The sequence below is a fragment of the Bubalus kerabau genome, unplaced genomic scaffold (genome assembly GCF_029407905.1).
Source record: "Bubalus kerabau isolate K-KA32 ecotype Philippines breed swamp buffalo unplaced genomic scaffold, PCC_UOA_SB_1v2 scaffold_40, whole genome shotgun sequence".
NCBI lineage: Eukaryota > Metazoa > Chordata > Mammalia > Artiodactyla > Bovidae > Bubalus > Bubalus kerabau.
Window position 1 is genome coordinate 1,035,561 of NW_026577894.1, and position 12,010 is coordinate 1,047,570.

Consider the following 12,010-nt stretch of genomic DNA (forward strand, 5'->3'; position numbering starts at 1 on the left):
GCATTTCTTCCCTGAAGCCAGCCAAAATTCACATAGGAGCATTTCCAGGGTCTCCACGTAGCCAGCTGGACAGAAAATCCAGTGTGGTTCAAACAAGCTGACAGACAAGCAGGAGAGGACTCACAGGCAGATGGCCTCCCTCCGGTCTCAGGGGAGCTCCGGGACCACAGCAGGAACCGGCGCTCTCAACCCCCGGGCTCAGCAGCGCCCTCCTTCTCAGGCCGGCGGCTCTGCCCTGACGGGGCGCAGGAAGGCCACCAACTGCCCCAGGCTGAACTCACTCCCCTCCCACAGCTGTAGCCTGACCTCACCCGGCCTCACCCCTTCCGGCAAAACCAGCCCTCCTCTTCCCTTGATTCCAGTGTGAGGCCCGGCCCTGGGCCCTGATTGGTCACCGCCCCAGTCCTGAGCCACTCACGGTGGCCAGGGAGGATGGAACACACCGATTGGCCAGGTCCAGGTCATGTGACCATACTCTCCAGGATACGTGCGAGCTGCTCACCCTGTGTCCGGGGTAGAGAGAGTGTGATGCCCCCAGAGCAGAACTGAGAGTCCAGTCCATGTGTCCGTGTGCTCAGTGTCCTGGGACGTGCCTGCACATCCTCTCTACACACCGCTTTGTCCTCTGCAGACAAAATATTCATGACACACCTCTTCCTTTCCCAAGCGCTGTTTCACACACCCACATTCAAGGGAGCAAGACCTCCTGTTTGAAGGTAGGTTTGGAGATCCTCTCTTAACCTCTGGACTTGTTTCTTGTATTGCTACCACTTCTACTGCCAAGTCACTTCAGTCGTGTCTGACTCTGTGCGACCCCATAGACGGCAGCCCACCAGGCTCCCCTGTCCCTGGGATTCTCCAGGCAAGAACACTGGAGTGGGGTGCCATTGCCTTCTCCAGTTTCTTATATTGTTAGAATAATTTATTCAGTCTAAAACCCCCCCACAAGCACCACCATATGCTTGCTGCTTTGCCTATTCAGGATTCTTAGCTGTTCTGACAGAGAAGGCAATGGCAACCCACTCCAGTACTCTTGCCTGGAAAGTCCCATGGGCAGAGGAGCCTTGTAGGCTGCAGTCCATTGGGTCGCAGAGAGTCGGACAGGACTGAGCGACTTCCCTTTCACTTTTCTCTTTCATGCATTGGAGAAGGAAATGGCAACCCACTCCAGTGTTCTTGCCTGGAGAATCCCAGGGACAGGGGAGCCTGGTGGGTCTATGGGGTCGCACAGAGTCCGACATGACTGAAGCAACTTAGCAGCAGCAGCTGTTCTGAGGGCATGGCCCAGGGACCTCCCAAAGGGAATGCATTTTGTCCAAGGAAGCACCTGAGAGGCTGAATCACTGAATCACTTTGCTGTACACCTTAAACAAACAAATTATTATAAATCAACAATACCTCAATTTAAAGAAAAGATATTCCCTCATCAAAAATTGTTCCAAATTTTGTAAAGTTTTTCCTTCAATTGTTGGTTTTTAATATGTGTCTAATTGGTTTGGTGGTGTTTTGTGAGGTAGGGATCCAACTTACCTTCCCACATGGATACCAGATTGTCCCAATGGGACGATTCCTTTGTCCTTGAATAATTGAATATTTTTTAATTTAATAATGGAAATTATTAAATTAAATTATTGAATTAATTTAATCATTAAATATTAAATTATGTATTATATTAATATTATAAAGTAATCTATTATATTGATTAAATTAACTATTGAATTAATTTATTTAAATTAATATTTAATTTATTTTAATTTAAATAATATTTCAATTATTGTGCTTGATTTATTCATATTTTCTATTTGTTCCTGGTTCAGTCTTTAGAAGATTGTACTTTTCTAAGAATTTGTCCTTTTGTTCCAGGATATCCATTTTCTTGTCATGCAGTTATTTCTAATTGTCTCTTATGACCCTTTGTCTTTCTTTGTGGTCTGTTGTAACGTCTCCTTTTTCATTTCAAGTTGTTTTGAGTCTTCTCCTTGTTTTTCCTGATGAGTCCGGCTAATGATTTGTCAAGTTTGTTTATGTTCTCCAAGACGTATCTTATTGTTTTATTCTCTTTGCTCGTGTTTCCTTCATTTCCATTTATTTCTGCTCTGATCTTTATGATTTCTTTCCTTCTGCTAACTTTGGAGGTTTTGTGGCCATTTTCCTCTTTTTCTAGGTTCTTTAGGTGTTAGATTAGGTTGTTTATTTGATGTTCTTTTCATTTCTTGAGGTAGGCTTCTTGTATTGCTATAAACTTCCCTCTTAGCATTGATTTATTGCATCACATAGGTTTTGGGTTGTCATTTATTCATTGCCATTTGTTTTTAGGTATTTTTAAATTTCCTCTTTGATTTCTTCAGTGACCTGTTTGATTTCTCCATGTATTTGTGTTTTTTACAAATTTTCCTATAAATGATCCCTAATCATGTATCAGTGTGATCAGAAAAGATGCTTGCTGTGATTTCAGTTTCTTAAATTTTGCAAGGCTTGATTTGTGACCCAAGATGTGATCCATTCCAGAGAGTGTTTCATGTGCACTTGAGAAAAAAAAAATGTATTCTGCTGTTTGGTGATGGAATATGCTAAAGATATCAATAAGGTCCATCTAGTCTAATGTGTGATTTAAGGCTTATGTTTCTATATTAATTTTCTTTGTGGATGATCTGTCCATTGGTATAAGTGGGGTGGTAAAGTCCCCTAGTATTATTTTCTTACTGTCGATTCCCTGTTTTATGGTTATTTGTATTTGTCTTACGTATTTAGGTGCTCCTGTGTTGGATGTGTGTGTATTATTATTGCACTATCCTCTTCCTGGATCGATCTCTTTATCATTATGTAGTGTCTTTCCTTGTCTCTTGTAATAGTCTTTATTTAAAAGTCTATTTTATCTGAGATGAGAATTGCTACTCCAGCTTTCTTTTGATTTCTATTTGCATGGAATACCTTTTTTCCAGGCCCTCCGTTTTAGTCCGTGTGTGTCCCTAGGTCTGAGGTGGATGTATTATGGACACCATTTATATGGGGCTTGTTTTTGTTTCCATTCAGCCAGTCTGTGTTTCAGTTGGACCATTTTATCCATTTATAGGTAAGGTAATTATTGCTATGCATGATACTATTATTTACTTTATTATTCTGTTTTTTTTCCATGTCTATTCACTCCCTTCTATTTCCTGCCTAGAGAGCATCCTTTAATATTTGTTGTAAAGCTACTTTGGTGGTGCTGAATTTTTTAACTTTTGCTTATTTGTAAAGGTACTGAGTTCTTTGAATCTGAGTGAGGTCGTAGCTGGTTGGAGTAGTCTTGCTGGTAAGTTTTTCCCTTTCATAACTTTAAGTATATCATGCCACACCCTTCTGGCCTGCAGCGTTTCTTCAGAAAGATCAGCTGTTAAACTTATGGGGATTCCCTTGTTATTTGTTGCTTTTCCCTTTCTGCTTTTACTATTTTCTCTTTTTGCTAAGTTTTTCTTAGTTTGATCAGTATATGTCTTGGCATGTTTCTCCTTTGGTTTACCCTGTGTTGGACTCTCTGTGCTTCTTGGACCTGGGTGTGTTTCCTTCAACAATATAGGGAAATTTTCAGTCATTGTTTCTTCAAGGGAGAGTTTATCTTTCTCTCTTCTCCTTGAATTCCTATAATGTGAATATTAGTATGTTTGATATCCACCAAATGGCCTTAAACTATCCTCAATTTTTTGGCTTCTTTTCTTCTTTTTGGTGCTCAGATCGGGTGATTTCCACTACTCTGTATTTCTTTGTCTTTTTTTTAAATATAAATATTTATTTTAATTGGAGGCTAATTACTTTACAGTACGGTAGTGGTTCTGCCGTACATTGACATGAATCCGCCACGGGTGCACATGTGCTCCCCGTCCTGAGGCCCCGCCCCCTCCCTCTGGGTCAGCCCAGTGCACCGGCACTGCTCTGTGTGTCAGCTTACTGATCTGTCCTCTGAGTCATCCAATCTCTTGACTCATCTGCTGTATTTTTCGTGTCAGTTATTGTATTCTTCCATTATAATCAGTTCTTTTTTATACTTATTGCCTCTTTGTGGAGTTCTCACTCTGTTCTTTCATGCTTCCCCTGATAGAAGTCAATATCTTTTATTCGTTTATTTAATGGGTCCACTGGGGCTTGCTGTGTCATTGGCTTTCTCTAGTTGCATAGAGTGGGGGCTGCACTCAGTTTTGGTGTGTGGGCTTCCCATCGTTCTGTCTTCTCTTGTGGAGCACAGGCTCTAGGGTACATGAGTTCAACAGCTGTGACATGCAGCTTTACTTGCCCCGCAGCCTGGGATCTTAGTTCCCAGACCACGGGTTGAACCCTTGTTGCCTACATTGTCCGGAAAATCTTAACAAATGAACCAGCAGGGAAGACCCAGTAAATATCTTTATGACCCTTACTTTGCAGTCATTTGATGTAGATTATTTATCTCCATCTTGTTTAGTTCTTTTTCTGAGTTTATGTCTTAGCTGTTCATTTAGCATAGATTCTTTGTCTCTTTATGTTGCCTTTTTGTTTCTATGCATTAATATTAGGTAGATGAACTATGTCTCCATGTTGAATAAGTGGATGTTTGTAGAGTGTCTCCTAGGCGGCCCAAAGGAACAGCTCCCCCAGGTCACCAGAGACAGGAAATCCAGGGTGTCTCCTGTGTAGGCTGAGTTTGGTGTTCTGTTAGATGGACCTGCATTTGCTTTGGGCATGCTGGTGGGTCTGGCTGGCCCCCAGTGCAGCTGAATGTAAGCCCCACCTCAACAGTTGCAGGTGTACTTCTGGCTGGAGCTGACCTGGAGTGGGACTCACCTTGAGGGGATGCAAGTCACGGCTGAGTCCACCCACCGTGAATGGTAGGAAAGGAGGCGATTGTGTGGGAATCCAGGCCCTTGAGGGCAAAGCCATTTTGGAGGAGCGTTGTGGACGTGGCTGGGCTGGATATGTCTGTTCCACAGGGAACACAGAGACATAGCAGGGCAAGCAGTGCTAGCAAGGTAAGTGAGGAATGTCAGAAAAGTCTCCTTCTAGCACTGGGACAGCTGGGTACAGGGAGGATTTTTTTAAATGTCAAGTGATTTCATCCCTGGATAAAGTTTCAAGAAATCCTTGCCCCTTTGGCACGTGTCCTAAAATTAGTATATAATTCTCTTTCCCATGTGACCTGTGGCTACATTGAGCATCATTACCGACAACATTCAGCGTCAGTAAGTTTGGCACTAACCTACTAAGCATGGGGTCTTGGCTTACCACAGCCCCCAGCTCTCTCCCAGACATAGCTCTGCTGGTTTCAAATCAAGATATGGGGGCTTGTCTTCCTCATTCAGGTCACCAGGGCTCAGGTGCTCAGCATGTCCTCCCAGGGAAGATACCAAGTTGGTAATGTCCCCTCCTAATTCTGGGTCACCCATCAGGAGTATGGGTCCTGACTAGACTCTATCTCTCCCTTCCAATGCATCTCCATATTGTTTTTTCTTTACAACCTTAGTTGTGGAAGAGCTACTCTGCTAATTTTCAAGTTGGCATCTGGGTTTTCCATGTGAGGAAGCTCTCAGAATAAAATAGAGTAAGTGTCTCAAAAAGTGCCGTTTCAGTTTCTGTGGAAGCTGTCTCCTTGTGTAAGTCAGTGGTTCTCAAAGTGTCATCACTGGACCAGCCGTGTTAGCATCACCTGGGAAGTGGTTAAAACTGGAGTTTCTTAAGGTCCACCCTGATCTACTGTATGAGATGCTCTGAATCATTCCTCCAAGCCATACACATGCTCAATCCTAAATTAACCTGAAACACATCTCCCCCAAGGTTCTGGGCCCACCGTGCCCCTTAGCTTTAACCAGGCACTACTGTTTTGCAATTCTGAGGAATTTTAGGAATTTGGGGGGCATGTTTCACCACTCTCACTTGGAAGATACTAAGGAATATCTAATAAGTCGGACACAATACTTCTCTCTCGTCACCCATTGTGAGAGTTCTTAGTACATAAAGTAAAAATAAAGAACAATTTGATTGGTAAAGAAAATCCTACAGCAGGTTGGAAAGGTGCAGATGCTGCATTAAGATCAAGGTCTTGTACAAGGTTCATGGGAGTACAGGATGTACAGATATTTTGTAAACTTCATGGAAAAGAAACAAGGGTGGAGCAGAGTAGCCACTGGGCTTCAGTGACCCCCTACTGCTTAGCTGTGCACCTTCCTGCAGGTGTGATCACCACTGAACCCTGGGAAGAGCGCTTCACACCTTGAATTGTGAGGCTCCCCAGCAGGCTGGCCTGTGACCTCCTGGGCACCATCACCTTCTGCTGCTTCCTGAACTGGCCATGTTTTCTCCCTCTGCCTTCATCTCCTCTGCCTTTATCGCCTCGTCTTTTGTGGGGTTGCCAGTACCTTGTGGTCTGTGCTGGGCCAAGGAAGACGCACGTTTGCACTTCTGAACCCTACTGGCCACCTGATGACACGTCATCCTCCCGTGATCGTTAACTCTGGCCCTGATGGGAGAGAGCTGTGTTCACTCACCACTGATGTACTCTCTTTTAGCTAAAGAAGGAATCCGTTCTAATCATGCTTTTTAGGTGGCTGGATTTACCAAACAGAAATACACGAATCCCAGTTAAATTTGAATTTTTGGGAAACAATGAAAACTTTTTTTTTCTTTTTTTAGTAGAAGTCCATCTCCTGCAATACTTGGGATGTACTTACACTAAAAAATTATTCACTGAGAACCAAATTTAACTAGATGTCTTGTGTTTTACCTGACAGGCTTACTCCCAAGGTAAAGGGGTTCCCATTTTAGCTTCCCATCCTAGGAGTGGCACTTTGTCTTAGAAAGGAATGTATTTAGTCATCAAAATAAGGTCAGACTTACCTGCACGCCAGCCATGACTTGTGACATATTGATCACATGTTGAAATGATAATACTTTTTGTTTACTGGATTAAAATATAATTTGAAAATTAATTTCATCTGCTTCTTTATGTTTTTAAATGTGGCTACTAGAAAATTTAAGGTATTATACGGAGCTTGAGTTTGTAGTCCATAGTACACTTCACTGGACAGCTTTGGCCTAGAGCAAAAGCCATGCTGGGGGACCTAACGACCATCGGGCTGGGAGTGGGGCACCCCTCTCCCCAGAAAGAGTTAGACTCTCCCCTTTGGAGTCGTTTGTGGCTGAACTGGTTGGGGGCATACAGATTCCTTGAGTGTAGTTTGTCTTTACAAAGATTTTATTGTTTGAATTTTTCAGTTCTGACCAAATCTTGGTGGTTTTTGATTGACGAGAGACCAAACAGGCCTGGAGTGCATTTCCTGTTAAGTATATTTGTAGCAGGGTGCTTCCCAGGTGACTCTGGTGGTATAGAACCCATCTGCCAATTTAGGACACACCGAAGACTAGGGATAAAAGTTTGATCCCTAGGTCAGGAAGATCGCCTGGAGGAGGGCAAGACAACCCACTCCAGTATTGTTGCATGGAGAATCCCATGGACAGAGAATCCTGGTGGGCTACAGTCCATAGGGATGCACTGAATCGGACATGCCTGAAATGACTGAGCACACACGTGTATTTGCAGTTGAATTATGACAGCAGATTGCGACACATGGGAAGAAGCAAGATGGGTGTGGAAAGGGGGTGGTTTGGGAAAGGGTCTGGTTTCTGGAAGCTGTGCCGTGTTGTCCTTTTTACTCCTCTTTTTCTTCTTTTGGTTTTATGATTGCATACTGGTGGTGGCAAGACAACACTGAATGCATTTGCTAGAAGCAGATGTCCCCATTAATTTAGATTTTAGAGACTGAAAATTAAGGAGGATGCATTATGCAATATGAAAGAAGGAAATGAAATTTTCTTTGGCAACATTCAAACTCTGAATATCTCCTGAGTTGGGTTCGTGGAGGTGGAAGTCTTTTTATATAAGTCTTATATAAGATATAAGACAATATCTTAGGATCATAGTTTAGTTGTAGGACTACAATTCTCCTTGATGATTCACTGCTTTCCTCTCCCTACCCCCTAACCTTCTGAAGTTCTTGGAAAGTCAAGAAACAGTAGTGAGAGCAAAGCAAATGAAAATTCAAGAGCCTTCAGAGGCCAAGGGCTTGGTCTCTGGTCAAATAACCTGACCTTTACTCAGTTCCATTTACAATCTCTCTTCTGGGAAGGCTTGGACGGTAAAAGAATCTGCCTACAATGCAGGAGACGTGGGTTCGATCCCTGGGTTGGGAAGATCCCCTACTCCAGTATTCTTGCCTGGAGAATCCCCATGGATAGAGGAGCATGGAGGGCTACAGTTCATGGGGTCGCAAAGAGTCAGACATGACTGAGCAACTAAGCGTAGCACATGCCAAGCACAGCAACTCAGAGAACCTGCTCTTGCTGCAGGATCCACCTTCTGTCCACTTCCACTTTTCCCTGCAGGTCTCACTACCTGCTGATCATGTTGCCAGAGTGTCCCTCATAGGTGTCTTGTCACCAGTTTGAGGGCATGACCTCCAAGATGTCAGGCCAGTGGGAAGTTGATGCCACATACCTTAGCAGCTGGCAGTCTGGTGCATCTGGTGATAATTTCATTAAGCTCAGCCCTCCCCCACCCTAGGTCTTCTTGTTGGCATTGTTGTTAATTTGAGGATTTCTATAGGACACGTGTGACACATGGCGCTTCAGTAAGAGGAGCTGATAGCCTTGGCTGGCAGAATGAGGCATGGGGCTGTGTGCTAGGTTCCATTTTCTGAGAAGGAGAACACCTCAATTTCATGAGGCCTTGAGCTCTCAGACCCAAAGGAGAGAAACCAAGGGTGTAGAAGGTTGACAGGCACTGACTGGAAATCTGTGTGAGAAGGTGTTACTGCTGGCTGTGTCCTGTGTCTCATGCTGAGCGCAGAAAAACTGATGCTTTTGAACTGTGGTGTTGGAGAAGACTCTTGAGTGTCCCTTGGACTACAAGGAGAGCCAACCAGCCCACCCTAAAGGAAATCAGTCCTGGGTGTTCATTGGAAGGACTGATGTGGAAGCTGAAACTCCAACATTTGGGCCACCTGATGCGAAGAGCTGACTCATTTGAAAAGACCCTGATGTTGGGAAAGATTGAAGGCTGGAGGAAAAGGGGACCACAGAGGGTGAGATGGTTAGATGGCATCACTGACTCAATGGACATGCTTTGGGTAAACTCCAGGAGTCGGTGATGGACAGGGAGGCCTGGTGTGCTGTGATTCATGGGGTCGCAGAGTCAGATTCGACTGAGCGACTGAACTGACTGACTGACTGACTGACCACCACCATCATCGTGCACGGTCACTGGCCCTTGTTCAAGTCCAACAGGTCCAACTCCCCTTATCCCCTGGCAGCCTTATTCTACTTTGTGTTTGCAGTGGACTTATCTGGACATCTCACGGTGGAATCATAGATTATTTGTCCATTACTGTTTAGCTTGTTTCACTTGGCATATGACTTCAAACTTTACTCAATTTGCAACACATGTCAGAATTTCCTTAGTTGTTAAAAATAAACAGCACACAGGCTCACCATCATGTACAATCGGGGAATTACAAATTAAAATCGTGATCTATCACACCACACCTCTTAGGACTGCTAAACTCCAAATATAAGATAATACTAATTGCTGGAGGGTGAGGAACAACAGCAATTCCTCATTGCTGGTGGAATGCATGTACAGCCCCCATGAGAGACAGTCTGGTAGTTTTCCCCAAAGCTCAACAGGTTTCACCTTGGGATCCAACAATCATGCTTTCAGTATTTACGCAGTTGCTCTGAAATTGTACATCCAAATGCAAACGAGGATGCAGTTTTGCACAGCAGTTCTATTCACAATGGCTACAAACTTGAAGAAATCAGGATATCTTTCAGTAGATGAATGTGCAAGCAAATTGGTGTACACAGATATCAAGGGGACCAGAACACACCACCCCGAATTATGTCTGACATGAGTTAGTTTAGTTTAATTTAAAATAATAATAATAATAAAAGAATCTGAGTAGAGGTTGCCCCCTATTTTTTTTTTAAATGTGTTCATTTCTTTATGGCCATGCTGTGTCTTCGTTGCTTTGAGAGGGCTTTCTCTGGTTGTGGAGAGCTAGTTCTGCTCTTGTTGCAGAGCATGGGCTCTAGGTGTGCAGGCTTCAGTAGTTGTGGTGCCTGCATGTAGTAGTTGTGGCTCCCCAGCTCTAGAGCGCTGGCTCAGTAGTTGTGGTGCATGAGCTCAGCTGCTCTGAGGCATGTGGGATACTCCTGGATCAGGGATAGAACCTGTGTCCACCGCATTAGCAGGCAGAGTTTTAGCAGCTAGCTCACCAGGGAAGACTGAGGTTACCCTTTTGTGAGGTACATTTACATTTATGAGAGAAATCTCCATTTGTAAGGGTGTCCCCCTTTGAACCTAGGAGAGGAATAATTACATCTCAAGGAAGGAACACTTATCAGTGAAGAAGTCAGGACTTAAATCTGCAAACAATCATCTGTTTGTTTACTGTGCTTTGCATGATAACCTGCCATAAATGGCCTCTGCCTTCCCCTCAAGGTCTTTCTTCTGTTTGGGGTTGAAGAGCTATTTATGGTGAAGTCTTTGGTCATTTCAGGGAGGACTCAGTTTTCCTTGGCATCTCCTCTCTATGCAAAAGGTATACATGTTCATTAAAGTTCTTTCTCCTGATAATTTGTGTTTAATGATGGAGAAGGAGGGCTCAACCAAGAACCTGGAAGGGGAGAGGGAAATTTATTTTCCTCCTATATACATGCAAAGGAATAACACTCAACAGTGGAAAGGAATGAAACATCAACCCTTGAAAGGGATAAACCTTAGATGCACATGGCTAAGTGAAAGAATCCAGTTGAAAAGGCTGCACCCAGTATGACCCCATTGTGACATTCTTGGAAAGGTAAAGCTACATAGATGATAAGCAGATCACGGAGTGGGGAATTGGAAGTGATCGTTTAGGATGGATACCTGTCAATATGCATTTGTCGAAGCCTGTCACTTTATGTAGTGCAAAGGGTCAATCAGAATCTATTCAAATGTACTTACTCATTGTATAAATAAGTCATAGGATGGAATACCAAACACAACAGCATCTCAACATCACTCACTATTCTATCACTATTCAGTTCAGTTCAGTTCAGTCGCTCAGTCATGTCCGACTCTTTGTGACCCCATGAATTGTTGGTGGGAATGTAAATTGACATAGCCACTTTGGGGGGCAGTATGTAGGTTCCTTAAAAAACTGAAAAGAGAACTACCATACCACCCGGTAATCCCACTGGGTTTGCTGAGACTGCCATAATTCAAAAAGACATATGCACGCTCATGTTCATTGCAGCCCTATTTACAATAACTAGGACATGAAATCTGGAGAAGGAAATGGCAGCCCACTCCAGTACTCTTGCCTGGAAAATCCCATGGATGCAGGAGCCTGGTAGATTACAGTCCATGGGGACAGGAAGAGCCAGACAGGACTGAGTGAGTTCACTTTCACTTTTCACTTTCATGCATTGGAGAAGGAAATGGGAACCCACTTCAGTATTCTTGCCTGGAGAATCCCAGAGACGGGGGAACCTGGTGGGCTGCCGTCTATGGGGTTGCACAGAATCAGACACGACTGAAGTGACTTAGCAGCAGCAGGACATGGAATCAACCTAAATGTCCAGCAACTGCGAAATGGGTAAGGGAGAGTGCTACATATATACAGTGTAATATTATGTAGGCATTAAAGGAATGAAAGTGGGTCCTCTGAAGAAATGTGGATGGACGGTCAGTCATAAAGTGAAATGAGACAGAAAAACAAAAACATATATTGTATCTTCATATATATATATACACACACACATATATATATATTCGTATATATGAATTTATACGTTTATCTGTCTATCTATAGGCTTCCATAGTAGCTCAGCTGGTAAAGAATCTTCCTGTAATGCCAGAGACCCTGGTTCAATTCCTGGGTTGGCAATATCCCCTAAGAAAGGATAAGCTACCCGTTCCACTATTGTTGGGCTTCCCTTGTGGCTCAGAGAGTAAAGAATCTGCCTG

At 43.6% G+C, this 12,010-nt stretch overlaps 1 long non-coding RNA gene across 3 annotated transcripts; it reads left to right on the top strand.

Moving 5' to 3' along the window:
• The first annotated feature begins 507 nt into the window (after window positions 1-507).
• Window positions 508-6,928, top strand: LOC129640745 (uncharacterized). Of its 3 annotated transcripts, XR_008708943.1 has the most exons (5): window positions 508-716; window positions 3,241-3,295; window positions 4,750-4,838; window positions 5,471-5,548; window positions 6,178-6,928. It is a non-coding gene; the product is annotated as an uncharacterized LOC129640745 (long non-coding RNA). The 3 variants fall into 3 exon arrangements; XR_008708944.1 differs by lacking the exon at window positions 5,471-5,548; XR_008708942.1 differs by lacking the exons at window positions 3,241-3,295; window positions 5,471-5,548.
• The last annotated feature ends 5,082 nt before the right edge of the window (window positions 6,929-12,010 follow it).